The sequence below is a fragment of the Hylobates moloch genome, unplaced genomic scaffold (genome assembly GCF_009828535.3).
Source record: "Hylobates moloch isolate HMO894 unplaced genomic scaffold, HMol_V3 SCAFFOLD_14, whole genome shotgun sequence".
NCBI lineage: Eukaryota > Metazoa > Chordata > Mammalia > Primates > Hylobatidae > Hylobates > Hylobates moloch.
The window spans coordinates 85,653,951-85,669,467 of NW_026652289.1; the positions used below are offsets into that span (position 1 = coordinate 85,653,951).

General features: G+C 42.9%; 1 non-coding gene across 1 annotated transcript; it reads left to right on the forward strand.

Moving 5' to 3' along the window:
• Positions 1–6,349: 6,349 nt before the first annotated feature.
• Positions 6,350–6,451, forward strand: LOC116482826 (small nucleolar RNA U13). Its single transcript, XR_004252087.1, has one exon. It is a non-coding gene; the product is annotated as a small nucleolar RNA U13 (small nucleolar RNA).
• The last annotated feature ends 9,066 nt before the right edge of the window (positions 6,452–15,517 follow it).

Consider the following 15,517-nt stretch of genomic DNA (forward strand, 5'->3'; position numbering starts at 1 on the left):
AGATTCAGAAAAATGTAACCGAAAATTAAACTATAGGTGGATTAGCTGCCTTTGGGGGCTGAGAGGATAGGCATCAGACCCGGGATAGACAAGGGAGGCCTCTTCTTCCTTGAAATGATACCCCAGCCCATGAGGTCTGCATGCCAGGAAGCCAAATGAGTGAGGATGGTCTGTGTCCACTGGGGAGGTCCCTGGATGTTGCCAAGAGGGATAGGGTCTGGGAAAGAGTGAGGGTGGAGTCACACAGAGACGACCCCCCAGGCTTGTGGATGGACCGACCTGAGGACTTATATTAAGTCATAGGACAGTAGAGAAAGTAAGAGCCAAGCATAATGTAATCCCAACAATGTAAAAAGTATGAATCATGTTATTATTAGTTAATGTCACTGAACTGTACATTTAAAATGGCTAAAAAGGTAAATTTTAGGTTACATATATTTTACCATAATATAAAATGACAAATATATTAGAAATGACTTTTTTTTTTTGAGATGGAGTCTTGCTCTGTTGCCCAGGCTAGCATGCAGTGGCACAATCTTGGCTCACTGCAACCTCTGCCTCCCAGGTTCAAGTGATTCTCCTGCCTCAGCCTCCCAAGTAGCTGGGATTACAAGTACCTGCCACCATGTCCGGCTAATTTTTGTATTTTTAGTAGAGACGGTTTCACTGTCTTGGCCAGGCTGGTCTTGAACTCCAGACCTCATGATCCACCTGCCTCGGGTTCCCAAAGTGCTGAGATTACAGGCGTGAGCCACTACGCCTGGCCAGGAATGACTTTCAACTATATTTTCTTAACATATGTATTCCTACACAACATCAGTTTTGTAATAGTTTATTTTTGTTTTGTTTTGCAATATTTTTCTTTCATTGTAAGGAAAGAAGTACATTTTTTCAGTGTGTAAGAATGCAAAAGTAATTATCAGACATTTATCACACCTTAACAAAAAGGGACCTTATTTTCCTAGATGTTGCTGCATTCAGTCCCTTTCTTGGTATGGTAAAAGCACCAATCAGCCAGGGAGGCGACTATAAATACAGAAGAGCAGTTTCCTACAAATAGTCAACCATGCTACCCCTCTTACTGACTTAATTTTAATATTGGAGCCTGGCACAATTAACCTAGTTTCGTCGTAAACACAAGAACAACAATGTACTGCAATCAATGTAGGCATATACACGCCTTTAAAGTTCTGAGAAGCAGCAAGTAAGTTCATCATTTACTAAGATCCTTGATATTCTTCTGTTTCTGTGAAATTTTATGCGTCTGTGAGAAGTTTCTTTTCTTTTTTGATTTTTTTGAGACAGAGTCTCACTCTGTCACCCAGGCTAGAGTGCTGTGGCACAATCTTGGCTCACTGCAACCTGAACCTCTGGGGTTCATGCCATTCTCCTGCCTCAGTCTCCCGAGTAGTGGAAATACAGGCACATGCCATCACACCTGGCTAATTTTTATATTTTTAATAGAGACAGGATTTCACCATGTTGGCCAGGCTGGTCTCGAACTCCTGACAACAGGTGATCCATCCACCTCGGCCTTTCAAAGTGCTGGGATTACAGGCGTGAGCCACCATGCCCAGCCGAGAAGTTTCTTATACTAGAAGAAAAAGAAAATCTGATTTATTTTAAAATATAATGGTTTAGTCTGTAGCAAGTAATATGAATTTTTTTATTATTTTATTTTTGAGACGGAGTCTCGTTCTGTCACCCAGACTGGAGTTCAGTGGCACGATCTCGGCTCACTGCAAGCTCCACCTCCCGGGTTCAGGCCATTCTCCTGCCTCAGCTTCCTGAATAGCTGGGACTACAGGCGCCTGCCACCACGCCCGGCTAATTTTTTTTTTGTATTTTTAGTAGAGACAGGGTTTCGCTGTGTTAGCCAGGATGGCCTTGATCTCCTGACCTCGTGATCCACCCACCTCCGCCTCCCAAAGTGCTGGGATTACAGGCATGAGCCACCGTGCCTGGCCCTAACATGAATTCTTAAGAGAGGTGAACCAGGGATGGGATTGTGGATCAATCATGCAAGACCTACTCCTCTGGGCTTCATTTCCTCCATACTGAATGTGCATCCCTACACATTCATGTTGTTGTTTCATAGGTAGTGCAAGGGATCAGAATAGGATACCCCCGGCTGGATGTGGTGGCTCACGCCTGTAATCTCAGCACTTTGGGAGGCCAAGGCAGGTGGATCACCTCACGTCAAGAGTTTGAAACCAGCCTGGCCAACATGGTGAAACTCCATCTCTACTAAAAATACAAAAATTAGCCGGGTGTGGTGGTACACACCTGTAGTCCCAGCTAGTCGGGAGACTGAGGCAGGAGAATCGCTTGAACCTGAGAGGCAGAGGTTGCAGTGAGCTGAGATCGCGCCTCTGCACTCCAGCCTGGGTGAGATTGAGACTCCATTTCAAAAAAAAAAAAAAGGATATCCACAACTGCGGTGCTCTGGCATACTGAGTATTTTAAGCTAAAGGAAATTGAGAAAACCACGGAAGCAGGAAGGCCCTCTCTGATTTGCTCCCACTTTTCTCCCCTGAAGCAGGTCATAAAAGAATTATCTGCCCTACCTGTCCTGAAAGTAGGTCATAATGAGACCCTCATTTCAGAGGAGTTCTGCCCTATACCTGGATGCCAACAAAGATCTGAACAAACAGGTCTTATGAATTTCTCCCCAGATAATTACTATTAGATGATACCCTTTGTTCCCCAAAGCTATTTCTTCAAAACTGTCCATAAAAATACACCTATCCAGCCAGGCGCAGTGGCTCACACCTGTAATCCCAGTACTTTGGGTGGCTGAGGCGGGTGGCTCATGAGGTCAGGAGTTCAAGACCAGCCTGACCAACATGGGGAAACCCCGTCTCTACTAAAAATACAAAAAACAATTAGCTGGGTGTGGTGGCACAAGCCTGTAGTCCCAGTTACTCAGGAGGCTGAGGCAGGAGAATCGCTTGAACCCAGGAGGCAGAGGTTGCAGTGAGCCGAGATCGCGCCACTGCACTCCAGCCTGGGCAACAGAGCGAGACTCTGTCTCAAAAAACAAAAACAAAAACACCCCACCTTTGCATCTTGATTTCTGAAGACTCACATGTCATGTAAAACTTACATTAAGTAAACATATTATGTTTTTCTCTTGTTAGTCTGTCTTTTGTAATCAGGATCTCAGCTATGCTGCATTTTGGCTTGTCAGGAATAATCACAACATGTGAAGAAATAGATAAAATGCCATTTTTAAAATTATTATTATTTTTTATTTTTTTGATAGAGTCTCATTCTATTGCCCAGGCTGCAGTGCAGTGGCATGATCTCGGCTCACTGCAACCTCCACCTCCTAGGTCCAATCAGTTCTTGTGACTCAGCCTCCCCAGTAGCTGCGATTACAGGCATGCACCACCATGCTCGGCTAATGTCTGTATTTTTAGTCGCGATGGGATCTTGCTATGTTGGCCAGGCTAGGCTGGAACTCCTGGCCTCAAGTGATCTGTCTGCCTTCGCCTCCTTAAATGCTGGGATTACAGGTGTGTAATGGTATTTTTTTTTTTTTTGAGACAAGGTCTCAAAATGGCATTTTTTTTTTTTTGAGACAGGGTTGTTGCTTTATTTACCAAAGACTATACAAGATTTTGTGAACTTAAAATAATATTCAGGTTAATTTCTGTATTTCTAAGTTTTAGGAATACTTAGTTATGTAAGCATTTACTTCCCTTTAAGTCAATTAAATCCTCTTTTAAGGAACTTTATAAATTAATTTGGTAGTATCATTGGGCCCAGTAGAGTTTTTTTTTTTTTTTTTTTTTGAGATGGATTCTCGCTGTGTTGCCCAGGCTGGAGTGCAATGGCACAATCTCAGCTCACTGCAACCTCTGCCTCCTGGGTTCAAGCGATTCTCCTGCCTCAGCCTCCCAAGTAGCTGGGATTATAGGCGCCCGCCACCATGTCCAGCTAATTTTTGTAGTTTTAGTAGAGATGGTGTTTTACCATGTTGATCAGGCTGGTTTCGAACTCCTGACCTCAGGTTATCCACCCTCCTCGCCCTCCCAAAGTGTTGGGATTACAGGGATGAGCCACTGCACCTGGCAAATTTCTTCTAAGATATTTTATAAATTAATTTGGTAATACCATCAGAGGTAGAAAAATTTCACACAGATAGAGAGACATACATAAACATACAGGCAAATATCAAAAGAGATCTTCTAGCTATCATTCCAAAATCTTAGCCATGAATCAGAAACACATAGTAATACAAAGTCATTTTTTTATATATAACAGTTATCTCTCATATTTTCTCCATTTCATATTTTTTCCCTATTGTACCTGGTAAATGGGACAAGTTAAGGCTATGTACTAAATATTAGGCCTAATGCTTTTTACCAATATTCAGGGAGAAGGTTTTTAAGATCTTCATTTGCCCTGTGAAGCCCTTTTGAAGGCTGTGGACTAAATTTTAAATGAGTCACTGCAAAGACTTCTAACAGCTATCGGAATGTCTCCACCACCCATCTGAGTGGATAAAATATCCAGTCTATTTCCAAATAGTCTTTTTTTCCTCTTCAGCCTTGGTACTTACTTTTGGAGGACTCTGAGTCCCTTGACAGCAGGGTGGACTAAAGTTTAAGAGAAGTCTGACAGGGGAGGAAGACAGAGAGATGGAGAAGGTAGGAGTTTGAAGGGATCATATCCAGGATTCAAAGGAACTGAATGGAAGATTGAAGGTGGCAAGAGTAGGAAGGAGGAACAGAAAGAGGGGGACGGAAGAGGTCTTAAGGGAACCAGCTGGGGGAGATATTAAATTCCCCAAAGAGGCCAGTGAAGCTCCAAATTATCCTTAGCGAAGTCAGGCCGGATGTGGTGGGTCACTTGAGGTCAGGAGTTTGAGACCAGCCTGGCCAACATCGTGTAACCCCATCTCTACTAAAAATGCAAAAATTAGCTGGGTGTGGTGGCACATGGCTGTAATTCCAGCTACTTGGGAGGCTGAGGCAGGAGAATCGCTTGAACCTGGGAGGTGGAAGCTGCAGTAAGCCAAGATAGCACCACTGTACTCCAGTCTGGGCGACAGAGTGAGACTCCATCTCAACAAATAAATAAATAAATATCCTTAACAAAATCATGCCAAAAAGAGGGAGTTAGGCAGAATTGTGAAAGCATATAGCCAACAGAGGTTCAAGAAAAGGGTTTTTGTCAACTGATAAGTTTCCATGGGAAGATCAGGATCAAAAGGAGAGAACAGAGAGGCCTTAAGAAAATTGTTCCTATTGGCTGGGTGCGGTGGCTTATGCCTGTAATCCCAGAACTTTGGGAGGCTGAGGCAGGTGGATCACCTGAGGTCAGGAGTTCAAGACCAGCCTGACCAACACGGTGAAACCCCGTCTCTACTAAAAATACAAAAATTAGCTGGGCATGGAGGTGCATGTCTGTAATCCCAGTTATTTGGAGGCTGAGGCAGGAGAATTGCTTGAATCTGAGAGGCAGAGATTTCAGTGAGCCGAAATCGAGCCACTGCACTCCAGCCTGGGTGACAGAGTGAGACTATGTCTCAGAATAAACAAACAAACAGAAAAGAAGAAAAGAAAGTTTTTCCTGTAAGTCTGTAACTATCAGCTTCCCATTAGGCCAACTATTGATCATAGGGGTCTTAAAAAATCCTTTCAGGCTGGGTGCCGTGGTTCATGCCTGTAATCCCAGCACATTGGGAACCTAAGGCAGTAGGATTGGTTGAGCCCAAGAGTTCCACACCAGCCTGGGCAACGTATTGAGACCTCATCTTTACTAAAAAGAAACAAAATTAGCTGGGTGTGGTGGCATGCTCCCGTAGTCCCAGCTACTCGGGAGGCTGAGGTGAGAGGATCACCTGAGCCCAGGAGGTCAAGGCTGCAGTGAGCTGTGATTGCGCCACTGCACTCCAGCCTGGGTGACAGAGCAAGACACCATCTCAAATATATATAATTTTTTTCAAATATCTTATCAGGTTTTGGTCAACAGAAAAGGTAAATATTCCTGATAGTACATTCTCATTTAAAAAAAAATGTACCCGGCCGGGCATGGCGGCTCACGCCTGTAATCCCAGCACTTTGGAAGGCCGAGGCGGGTGGATCACGAGGTCAGGAGATCAAGACCACGGTGAAACCCCATCTCTACTAAAAATACAAAAAAATTAGCTGGGCGCAGTGGCGGGCGCCTGTAGTCCCAGGTACTCGGAAGGCTGAGGCAGGAGAATGGCGTGAACCCGGGAGGCGGAGCTTGCAGTGAGCCGAGATCGCGCCACTGCACTCCAGCCTGGGCGACAGCGAGACTCCGTCTCAAAAAAAAAAAGTACCCATTACAAGTGACTTGGAACCAAAATCCATAGATTCTTTCACGGTTCTTTATCGGTATGGTGATAGGATTTTCATATTCGTGTGTGAGATGTGCCTCCCTCAGTCCTTGTTATGACATCATTACGTGTCTGACATAACAAAAAGAAAAAGAGAAAAAGGTGGAGAAAGGTAAAAAATAAGAAAAGAAAAACTGAAGGAAAAAGGAAAAAATCCCAATCCATAAGCCTTTTATGACTTACCCATGAATGCAGAGGCATCTTCAAAGAGGGTGGGTGCAAAAAATGCAGCCCTCTAAAGATGCCAAACCACTCTCAAAGATAGCCAAAAGAAAGGCAGGCCTAGATAATCCCCGAGAGCTGGCAATAGATGTTAGCTGCAAATGGGTTGCAACCTACATGTCTGTCCAGCTGTATTCCCACAGCCCCCCAACCTGATGGTTGGCTGCCTGCACACACAAGAACCAACAACTTGTATGCCCCGTCAAGTGGAAAACCAAGCCAAAATCTTTTTTTTTTTTTTTTTTTGAGACGGAGTCTTGCTCTGTTGCCCAGGCTGGAGTGCAGTGGAGTGATCTCGGCTCCCTGCAAGCTCCGCCTCCTGGGTTCACGCCATTCTCCTGCCTCAGCCTCCTGAGTAGCTGGGACTACAGGTGCCCACCACCACGCCCAGCTAATTTTTTGTATTTTTAGTAGAGATGGGGTTTCACCATGTTAGCCAGGATGGTGTTGATCTCCTGACCTCATGATCCGCCTGCCTCGGCCTCCCAAAGTGCTGGGATTACAGGCGTGAGCCACTGTGCCTGGCAGAAACCAAGCCAAATTCTTGACACAAAATGACAGAAACAGAAAAGCAATAGCTGCTCCTGGGAGGGAAAGGATCAATAACCAATAGGCACCACAAAATCAAACTACAGTCACAATCTAGATAACAAATTTTTATAATTTTTTTCCTATCCATCTGCATTGAGAAAATAAGAGACAAGGGGTTTTTACTTTCTTCTCTTGACCAGGAACTACTGACAGAGATCTGGGAGAACTGACTTTGGGGAAAATTCTCACCTTGCACAGGCTTGTGTCTGTTTTCCAGAATCCCACCTGCAGACTCCGAGTGAAGTGTCCCAGCTGTCCCTTTCACATTGCCAGAAACTTCTACCCTTCTCATTCCTTTGCTTGTACCCCTGTAACAAGAGACAGATTAATGAGAGAAAATCATGCAAGTTGATTTACTGTATGTTTTATGTGACACGAGTCTTCATAAGAAAACTAAGCCCAAAAGAAGCAGTTAAACCTGAGTGTCTTTTTGCTGGTTTGATGAAGAGTGAAGAGTCATGGAGAAATGTAATGGGACCAAAAGGTGTCAGCTAAGTGTAATAAACTGGGGGAAACAGCAAGGGCTGTTCATTCAGATTCCTCTCAGGGTCCCTGTGTCTTCAGAGATAAAGATCTTTTCCTCTGGGTAAAGTGTGGCAGCTCTCACATGAGGGTTTTATTACTTGCTTCAGTAGAAGGTCAAAAAGCCCTTCCCAGGTTTTATGACCTGTTTCAGGGAAAGGTGAGAAAGTCCTTCCTACACATTTGGTTTCTGAAATTCCTTCAGCTTAAACTATTCATTATGCCAAGTTTCCATATTTTGGGGTGGCATGTCCTGAATATATTGTCAGAGCTTTACGGAAAAAATACACCCAAACACACACACACACACACACACACACACACTCAAAGACAACACATTCCCTATGACTATCTTAAAATTGATTAACCTCAAACATTTAATTTTGGATGACTGAGTCAAAAAGAGAATTGAAATTGCCATCACATATCTGGTCAAGCTGAAAGATGGCATTTGGTATTGGAAATTGATGGCTGCTGGTCATTTAACACCCATGCCTCAGTTACATATCTGGCCCATGAGATGAGAATGCTAAACAGTATAAACAAGACACCTCAGTGTGAAAACATTCTGCCATTACAAAGGTACTCTCTTTGTGTTACTCTGCATTCTCTCCCAGCCCTGTAGCAATTTATCCTTTGTCCATATACTGAAGATTTGTTTACATCTACTCTTAGCCTTCCTGAATATCCTTTGCTCCAGTAGAGCCTTAAGCCAAGGGTAGAAATGACAAGACAGACTATATTTGCAGAACACCACATAGTCATAGCGATGCATGTGGAAAGGAAAATATGAGAACAAGGTCTTTCAAGCCAGATCTGGACTATGTTTGTATTAAAGGTGTTATTCCCACGTAAGACCTTAAGACATAATATTAATAATAATTCAGCTATGAACGGTTCACGTTGAGTTCTACTTGCATGGGCAAGCTATTAGGTAGAAGTCAAAGACGGACAGAACACATAAGTTCTTTCTAGGTATATCCTTAGCAGAGCAAAATTGCAACCCAAGTTAGAACAGGAAAAACTTAATGAAGCATGAAATTACCGGCTGGTCTGATGGGAGATATGATGTGGCCCTAAAGTACAGTAGGTGGTGCCTGAAACATGGTGACAGTAGTGGAAATACCTTAGGGTGACCCACAATTAGTCACTCTCATGCAATTCCGTTTCCTTGGGTGTGGGAAGAAACTGCCAATAGCATGTGGCAAAGGATATCATTACTGTGTTTATGCTATGTTATATGTCAAAAGTGAAGATATAGTGCAGCTGTAATTAAAGTACTCAGTTGACTTTGAGTTCATTAAAAGGCAGAATAGCATATGTGGACCTCCCCTTATCAGATGAGCCACCTAAATTGGCTCATAGGTGGATCACAAGGTCAGGAGATCGAGACCCACCCTGGTTAACATGGTGAAACCTCATCTGTACTAAAACTACAAAAAAACTAGCCAGGCGTGGTGGCAGGCGCCTGTAGTCCCAGCTACTCGGGAGACTGAGGCAGGAGAATGGCATAAACCCGGGAGGCAGAGCTTGCAGTGAGCCGAGAACATGCCACTGCACTCTAGCCTGGGCAACAGAGCGAGACTCCATCTAAAAAAAAAAAAAAAAGGTCTCCTAGGCATTCCCTGATGTCAGGCAAAATAGAAAAAGACTCTGTCTTTTCATTGTTGCCTTTGAAGAAGCAAGCTGCCATGAATTATATAGCCATTGGAAAATGAATTCTGCCAACAAGCAAATGAGCTTAAAAAGTAACACAGTCTGGGCACAGTGGCTCACGACTGTAATCCCATCACTTTGGGAGGCTGAGGTGGGTAGATTGCTTCAGCCCAGGAGTTTGAGACCAGCCTGGGCAACATGGTAAAACTTCATCTCTATAGTAAAATACAAAAATTATCCAGGCACAGTGGCATGCACCTGTAGTCCTAGCTACTCAGGAGGCTGAGGTGAAAGGATGGTTTGGGTCCGGGAGGCAGAGGTTGCAATGAGTCAAAATCACCGCACTGCACTCCAGCCTGAGTGAGAGCCAGACTCTGTCTAAAAAAAAACAAAAACAAAAACAAAAACGTAATACAGGCCACTGACATCTTGATTGCATCCTTGTGAAATGTTTCACCTGAAAATCTAGCTAACCTGTGCCCACTGACCAACAGGAATGGAGATAATATATTTACATTGTTGTAAACTGCTAAATTGACTGTGTGTGGTGGCTCACACCTGTAATCCCAGCATCTTGGGAAATCAAGGTGCGGGGAATCACTTGAGGCCAGGAGTTTGAGACTAGCCTGAGCAATGTAGCAAGACCCTGTCTCTACAAAATTAAAAAATTAGCCAAGTGTGGTGGTGTGTGCTTGTAGTCCTAGCTATTCTGGAGGCTGAATGGGAAGATCTCTTTAGCCCAGGAGTTCGTGGTTACAATGAGCTATGATCACACCACTGCACTCCAGAATGGACGACAAAGTGAGACCTTGTGATATGGTTTGGCTGTGTCCCCACCCAAATCTCACCTTGAATTATAATAATTGCATGTGTCAAGGGTGGGGCCAGGTGGAGATAATTGCATCATGGGGGGTGATTTCCCCTATTCTGTTCTCTTGGTAGTGAGTAAGTCTCATTAGATCTGATGGTTTTATAAATGGGAGTTCCCCTGCACAAACGCTCTTGCCTGCCGCCATGTAAGATATGCCTTTGTTTCTCCTTTGCTTTCCTCCATGATGGTGAGGCTTTCCCAGCCATGTGGAACTGTGAGTCCATTAAACTTCTTTCTTTATAAATTACCCAGTCTCAGATATGTCTTTATTAGCAGGCTGAGAATCAACTAATACACCTTGTATTAACGTATTAATACATGAATAAAAAAGTTGCTAAATATGTAGAACTACACTCTCTGTCTTCCCTTTGGTGTTAGGAAGATCAGATAGGCACTACAAGAGCATTTTCTTGCTAAATGGTATCTAAATTCCCTCTTATCAATGGCAATTACTCATTTAGACTGCTAACACCATAGGGGCAAAAATCCTGACATGTATGAGTCTTATAGCAGAAGCACCTGGAAAAAAAACAAAAACAAAAACAAAAAAACAGAGACAAACATTTCTGAGCAAAAATGCAAGCTTTTTAAACAAATAGTTTGTTTTGATCAGTTCACATCATGTAGGTCATTTCATCCAGCCTCACTGGCACATAAGTAGTACATATTGAGCTAGGCACGGTGGCCGACGCCTGTAATCCCAGCACTTTGGGAGGCCGAGGCAGGTGGATCATGAGGTCAGGGGTTCGAGACCATCGTGGCTAACATGGTGAAACCCCATCTCTACTAAAAAATACAAAAATTAGCTGGGCATGGTGGCGGGCTCCTGTAATCCCAGCTACTCAGGAGACTGAGGCAGGAGAATCACTTGAACTCGGGAGGCAGAGGTTGCAGTGAGCCAAGATCGCACCTCTGCACTCCATCCTGGCGACAGAGTGAGATCTGTCTAAAAAAAAAAAAGTAGTATATATTGAAAGTATAAAGGAGTGAACCACTTTGAATTGTGTATGACGAAAGAAGCTCAGAGTTCAGGTGAAAAATGTGTTATTACAAACTCAACTATCAATTTAATCTATCTTTAATGTATGAATCAAAATTAAGTGTTTTCTGTTGGGGTGATTGGACCCAACACCAGGCTGTGGGGCGACGAAGTCCAGAGGAGTCAAAGGAATGAGAAAAGACAAGTTAAGAGAGAAACTGGGACCAGGGGCCAACGCTAGTATGGAGGCTGGGTGATCAAACAAAGAAACAGGTGGTGAGGATGTGGGGGTTGAAAGGAAGTGGTGTATCAAGGGAATGAGCCACAGCTGTGATGGTTTAGCATTTTCTTTGAAACATATGGCTACTTGAGATAATGGGAGTGCTAGAAGCAAGGAGCCAGCAAGTCTAGACACGTTCCAAAGGCCACAAGGGGTTTTAGACCCTGGACCCCAGACATGTTCCAAGACTCTTTTACATTGTGTCAGACATGCAAGCCCTGCTTCAAATTCTCTCCCAATACTCAGCTTTTCTCCCAACATTTTCTATTACAAACATCAATGGAAAAATCAATGATCTATTTAAAATATTGTAAATACCGTCACTATGTTTGAAGATATGTTTTAATTTTTTATTATTCCTTTAATTGAAAGAACTGTATGCCACTTAATAAGGTGTTGCCTTTTAGATCAAAATTAATCATTCATTGCCTGCTCTGTCAAAATCGAGTCAGATACCCTTAAAAATATATTGTGCTGCAACAGTAAGCTTTGTCAGTAGTTGAAGGTGGTTGGACATTGTAAAAAGAGATTTTCCTTTCTGGTTCCACTGTGGTCTCTCAGCAGTTTCCCATAGCATGCATGCCCTTCTCCAGCACAAGGTTTCTACAGTATGTGTGGGCAATCCTGCAGCAACAATGGCTTTTCTAGCATCAGACTCCTACAGTGCATGACAGCAGCACTAGTGGTCAGCCACTTCTGATATCCCGTACCCTTAGGTGGTTTCTAGTGTAGTGATTCCAGTAAGACACCTACCTGTGAATGCCTTTCCCTGGCACCTAAGTGGGAAGATTTCTGGAAAGTTCCATGGGTGCCACACACTGTGACTATTCTATGTACCCTCTAACAAGCTCTGGATTGCAATCCACTTATAGTAAATAAATGTCCATTTCAAACATTCCCTCCTCAAATTCTTGTGTTTTGTCTGCCTCCTGATTGGACCCTTACTGAAAGAATTAATACTAGCATTATTCCAAGAGGTATTTCCACAGAGATGAGTCTGGGAGGTTGTGTTGGTTATTCCTTTATGTTAGAGCACATTCCACAGCTCTTTGTCAATGTGCAACGGGATACTAGTAACCTATGACATGCAGTGGTATCACAATCAAGCAATAACCTGTGGTTGATTGTGACGAAGTGCCAACTGAAACACGTGCCTTGGGAGCCCAAGTGACTGCCGCACTGAATGTTATGGTAGTCAAGATTACTGTAAGGACTGTGGGATGGAATGGATTCAGCTGAGGGTCCTTGAGTGATTAGGAACAGAAAATAACAAGCTTAGGTTCCTTAATTCTCAGTTCAAGCCACGGTTTGAAAACCTGAGAACTTCCATGGCGACTATAAAGGAAACTCATTTCTTGTAGCTGCAGGGCTGATATTATTGAATATCAAAAAAGAAAAATGAGATCCTGAAACTTGGACTGGGGGAATCTGTTTAGACTCAGTTGAAACTGACGATCTGGATACAGAAAGTCAGGCTGAGCCTTTCTTACCAGTGGAAGTAGTTTCTTTCTATTGTTTGAAGAAAATATCTTTCCTCTGCACGAAAGCTTCGTTAGATACCATTAAAGGGGGTGCCCATTTTTCTTAAAGTCCCCCACAAATCATTACTTTTTGCTAGTAGCATGACTAGACCCCATAACTAGGGTTGAATATCAACCTATTCCTAAGGGACAGGTACACATTATGACCTGTAGGAAACAGCTACATGCAAAAGGAATTGTAACATATATTGGAAGAAACCTGGGGAATGTTGGAAGAGCATGCTAAGGTCGTTATACTAAGGAGGACAAAATATAACAGTAGATTGGGTTAATTAATCTCAGCACTATTACCGAGGATTCAAGATTTACTGTGCTGCGGGCATGTGGCTCACACCTATAATCCCAGCACTTTGGAGGCCAAGGCAGGAGGATAACATGAGTCCATAAATTTAAGACCGGTTTGGGCAACATAATGAGACCTTGTATCTACAAAAAATAAATAAATAAATTAGCCAGGGAGAGTGGTACACCTGTAGTCCCAGCTACTTGGGGGGCTGAGATCAGAGGATCACTTGAGCCCTGGAGGTTGAGGCTGCAGTGAGCCGTGATCATGCAACTGCAGTCCAGCCTGGGCAACAGAGCCAGATCCTGTCTCAAAAAATAAAATAAAAAAAAAGATTTATTGTGCTGTCTTATGTAGAGGAAGAGGACTCCAACATCTTGCTCATGTGATAACTTTGCCAAAGACACAATGTACAATTTGTTTTTAAGGCCAGTGGGGGCTGTACCAGTAATCAGAATGTTTTGGCAAACAGAAGACTTTGGTGGTAGCTGACTAATCACAGGGTCCCTAGAATGAAATAGATGAGAAGCGTACCTAGAGTATTGTTTGATCTCTATATGAAGAAAAGTTCCAAGTCTGGTAGTCAAATGTTCAACAGATGCCTACCTAGCTTTCTTTTTTTTTTTTTTTAATTATACTTTAAGTTCTAGGGTACATGTGCACAACGTGAGGGTTTGTTACATACGTATACATGTGCCATGTTGGTTTGCTGCACCCACTAACTCGTCATTTAACATTAGGTGTATCTCCTAATGCTATCCCTCCCTCCTGCCCCCACCCCACAACAGGCCCTGGTGTGTGATGTTCCCCTTCCTGTGTCCATGTGTTCTCATTGTTCAATTCCCACCTATGAGTGAGAACATGCAGTGTTTGGTTTTTTGTCCTTGTGATAGTTTGCTGAGAATGATGGTTTCCAGCTTCATCCATGTCCCTATAAAGGACATGAACTCATCCTTTTTTATGGCTGCATAGTATTCCATGGCGTATATGTGCCACATTTTCTTAATCCAGTCTATCATTGTTGGACATCTGAGTTGGTTCCAAGTCTTTGCTATTGTGAATAGTGCCACAATAAACATATGTGTGTATGTGTCTTTATAGCAGCATGATTGATAATCTTTTGGGTATATACCCAGTAATGGGATGGCTGGGTCAAATGGTATTTCTAGTTTTAGATCCATGAGGAATCACCACACTGACTTCCACAATGGTTGAACTAGTTTACAGTCCCACCAGCAGTGTAAAAGTGTTCCTATTTCTCCACATCCTCTCCAGCACCTGTTGTTTCCTGACTTTTTAATGATGGCCATTCTAGCTGGTGTGAGATGGTATTTCATTGTGGTTTTGATTTTTATTTCTCTGATGGCCAGTGATGATGAGCATTTTTTCATGTGTCTTTTGGCTGCATAAATGTCTTCTTTCGAGAAGTGTCTGTTCATATCCTTCACCCACTTTTTGATGGGGTTGTTTGTTTTTTTCTTGTAAATTTGTTTGAGTTCATTGTAGATTCTGGATATTAGCCCTTTGTCAGATGTGTAGATTGCAAAATTTTCTCCCATTCTGTAGGTTACTTATTCACGCTGATGGTAGTTTCTTTTGCTGTGCAGAAGCTCTTTAGTTTAATTAGATCCCATTTGTCAATTTTGGCTTTTGTTGCCATTGCTTTTGGTGTTTTAGACATGAGGTCCTTGCCCATGCCTATGTCCTGAATGGTATTGCCTAGGTTTTCTTCTAGGGTTTTCATGGTTTTAAGTCTAACATGTAAGTCTTTAATCCATCTTGAATTAATTTTTGTATAAGGTGTAAGGAAGGGATCCAGTTTCAGCTTACTACATATGGCTAGCCAGTTTTCCCAGCACCATTTATTAAAGAGGGAATCTTTTCCCTCTTTCTTGTTTTTGTCAGGTTTGTCAAAGATCAGATAGTTGTAGATATGTGGCATTATTTCTGAGGGCTCTGTTCTATTCCATTGGTCTATATCTCTGTTTTGGAACCAGTACCATGCTGTTTTGGTTACTGTAACCTTGTAGTATAGTTTGAAGTCAGGTAGTGTGATGCCTCCAGCTTTGTTCTTTTGGCTTAGGATTGACTTGGCAATGCAGGCTCTTTTTTGGGTCCATATGAACTTTAAAGTAGTTTTTTCCAATTCTGTGAAGAAAGTCATTGGTAGCTTGAAGGGGATGGCATTGAATCTATAAA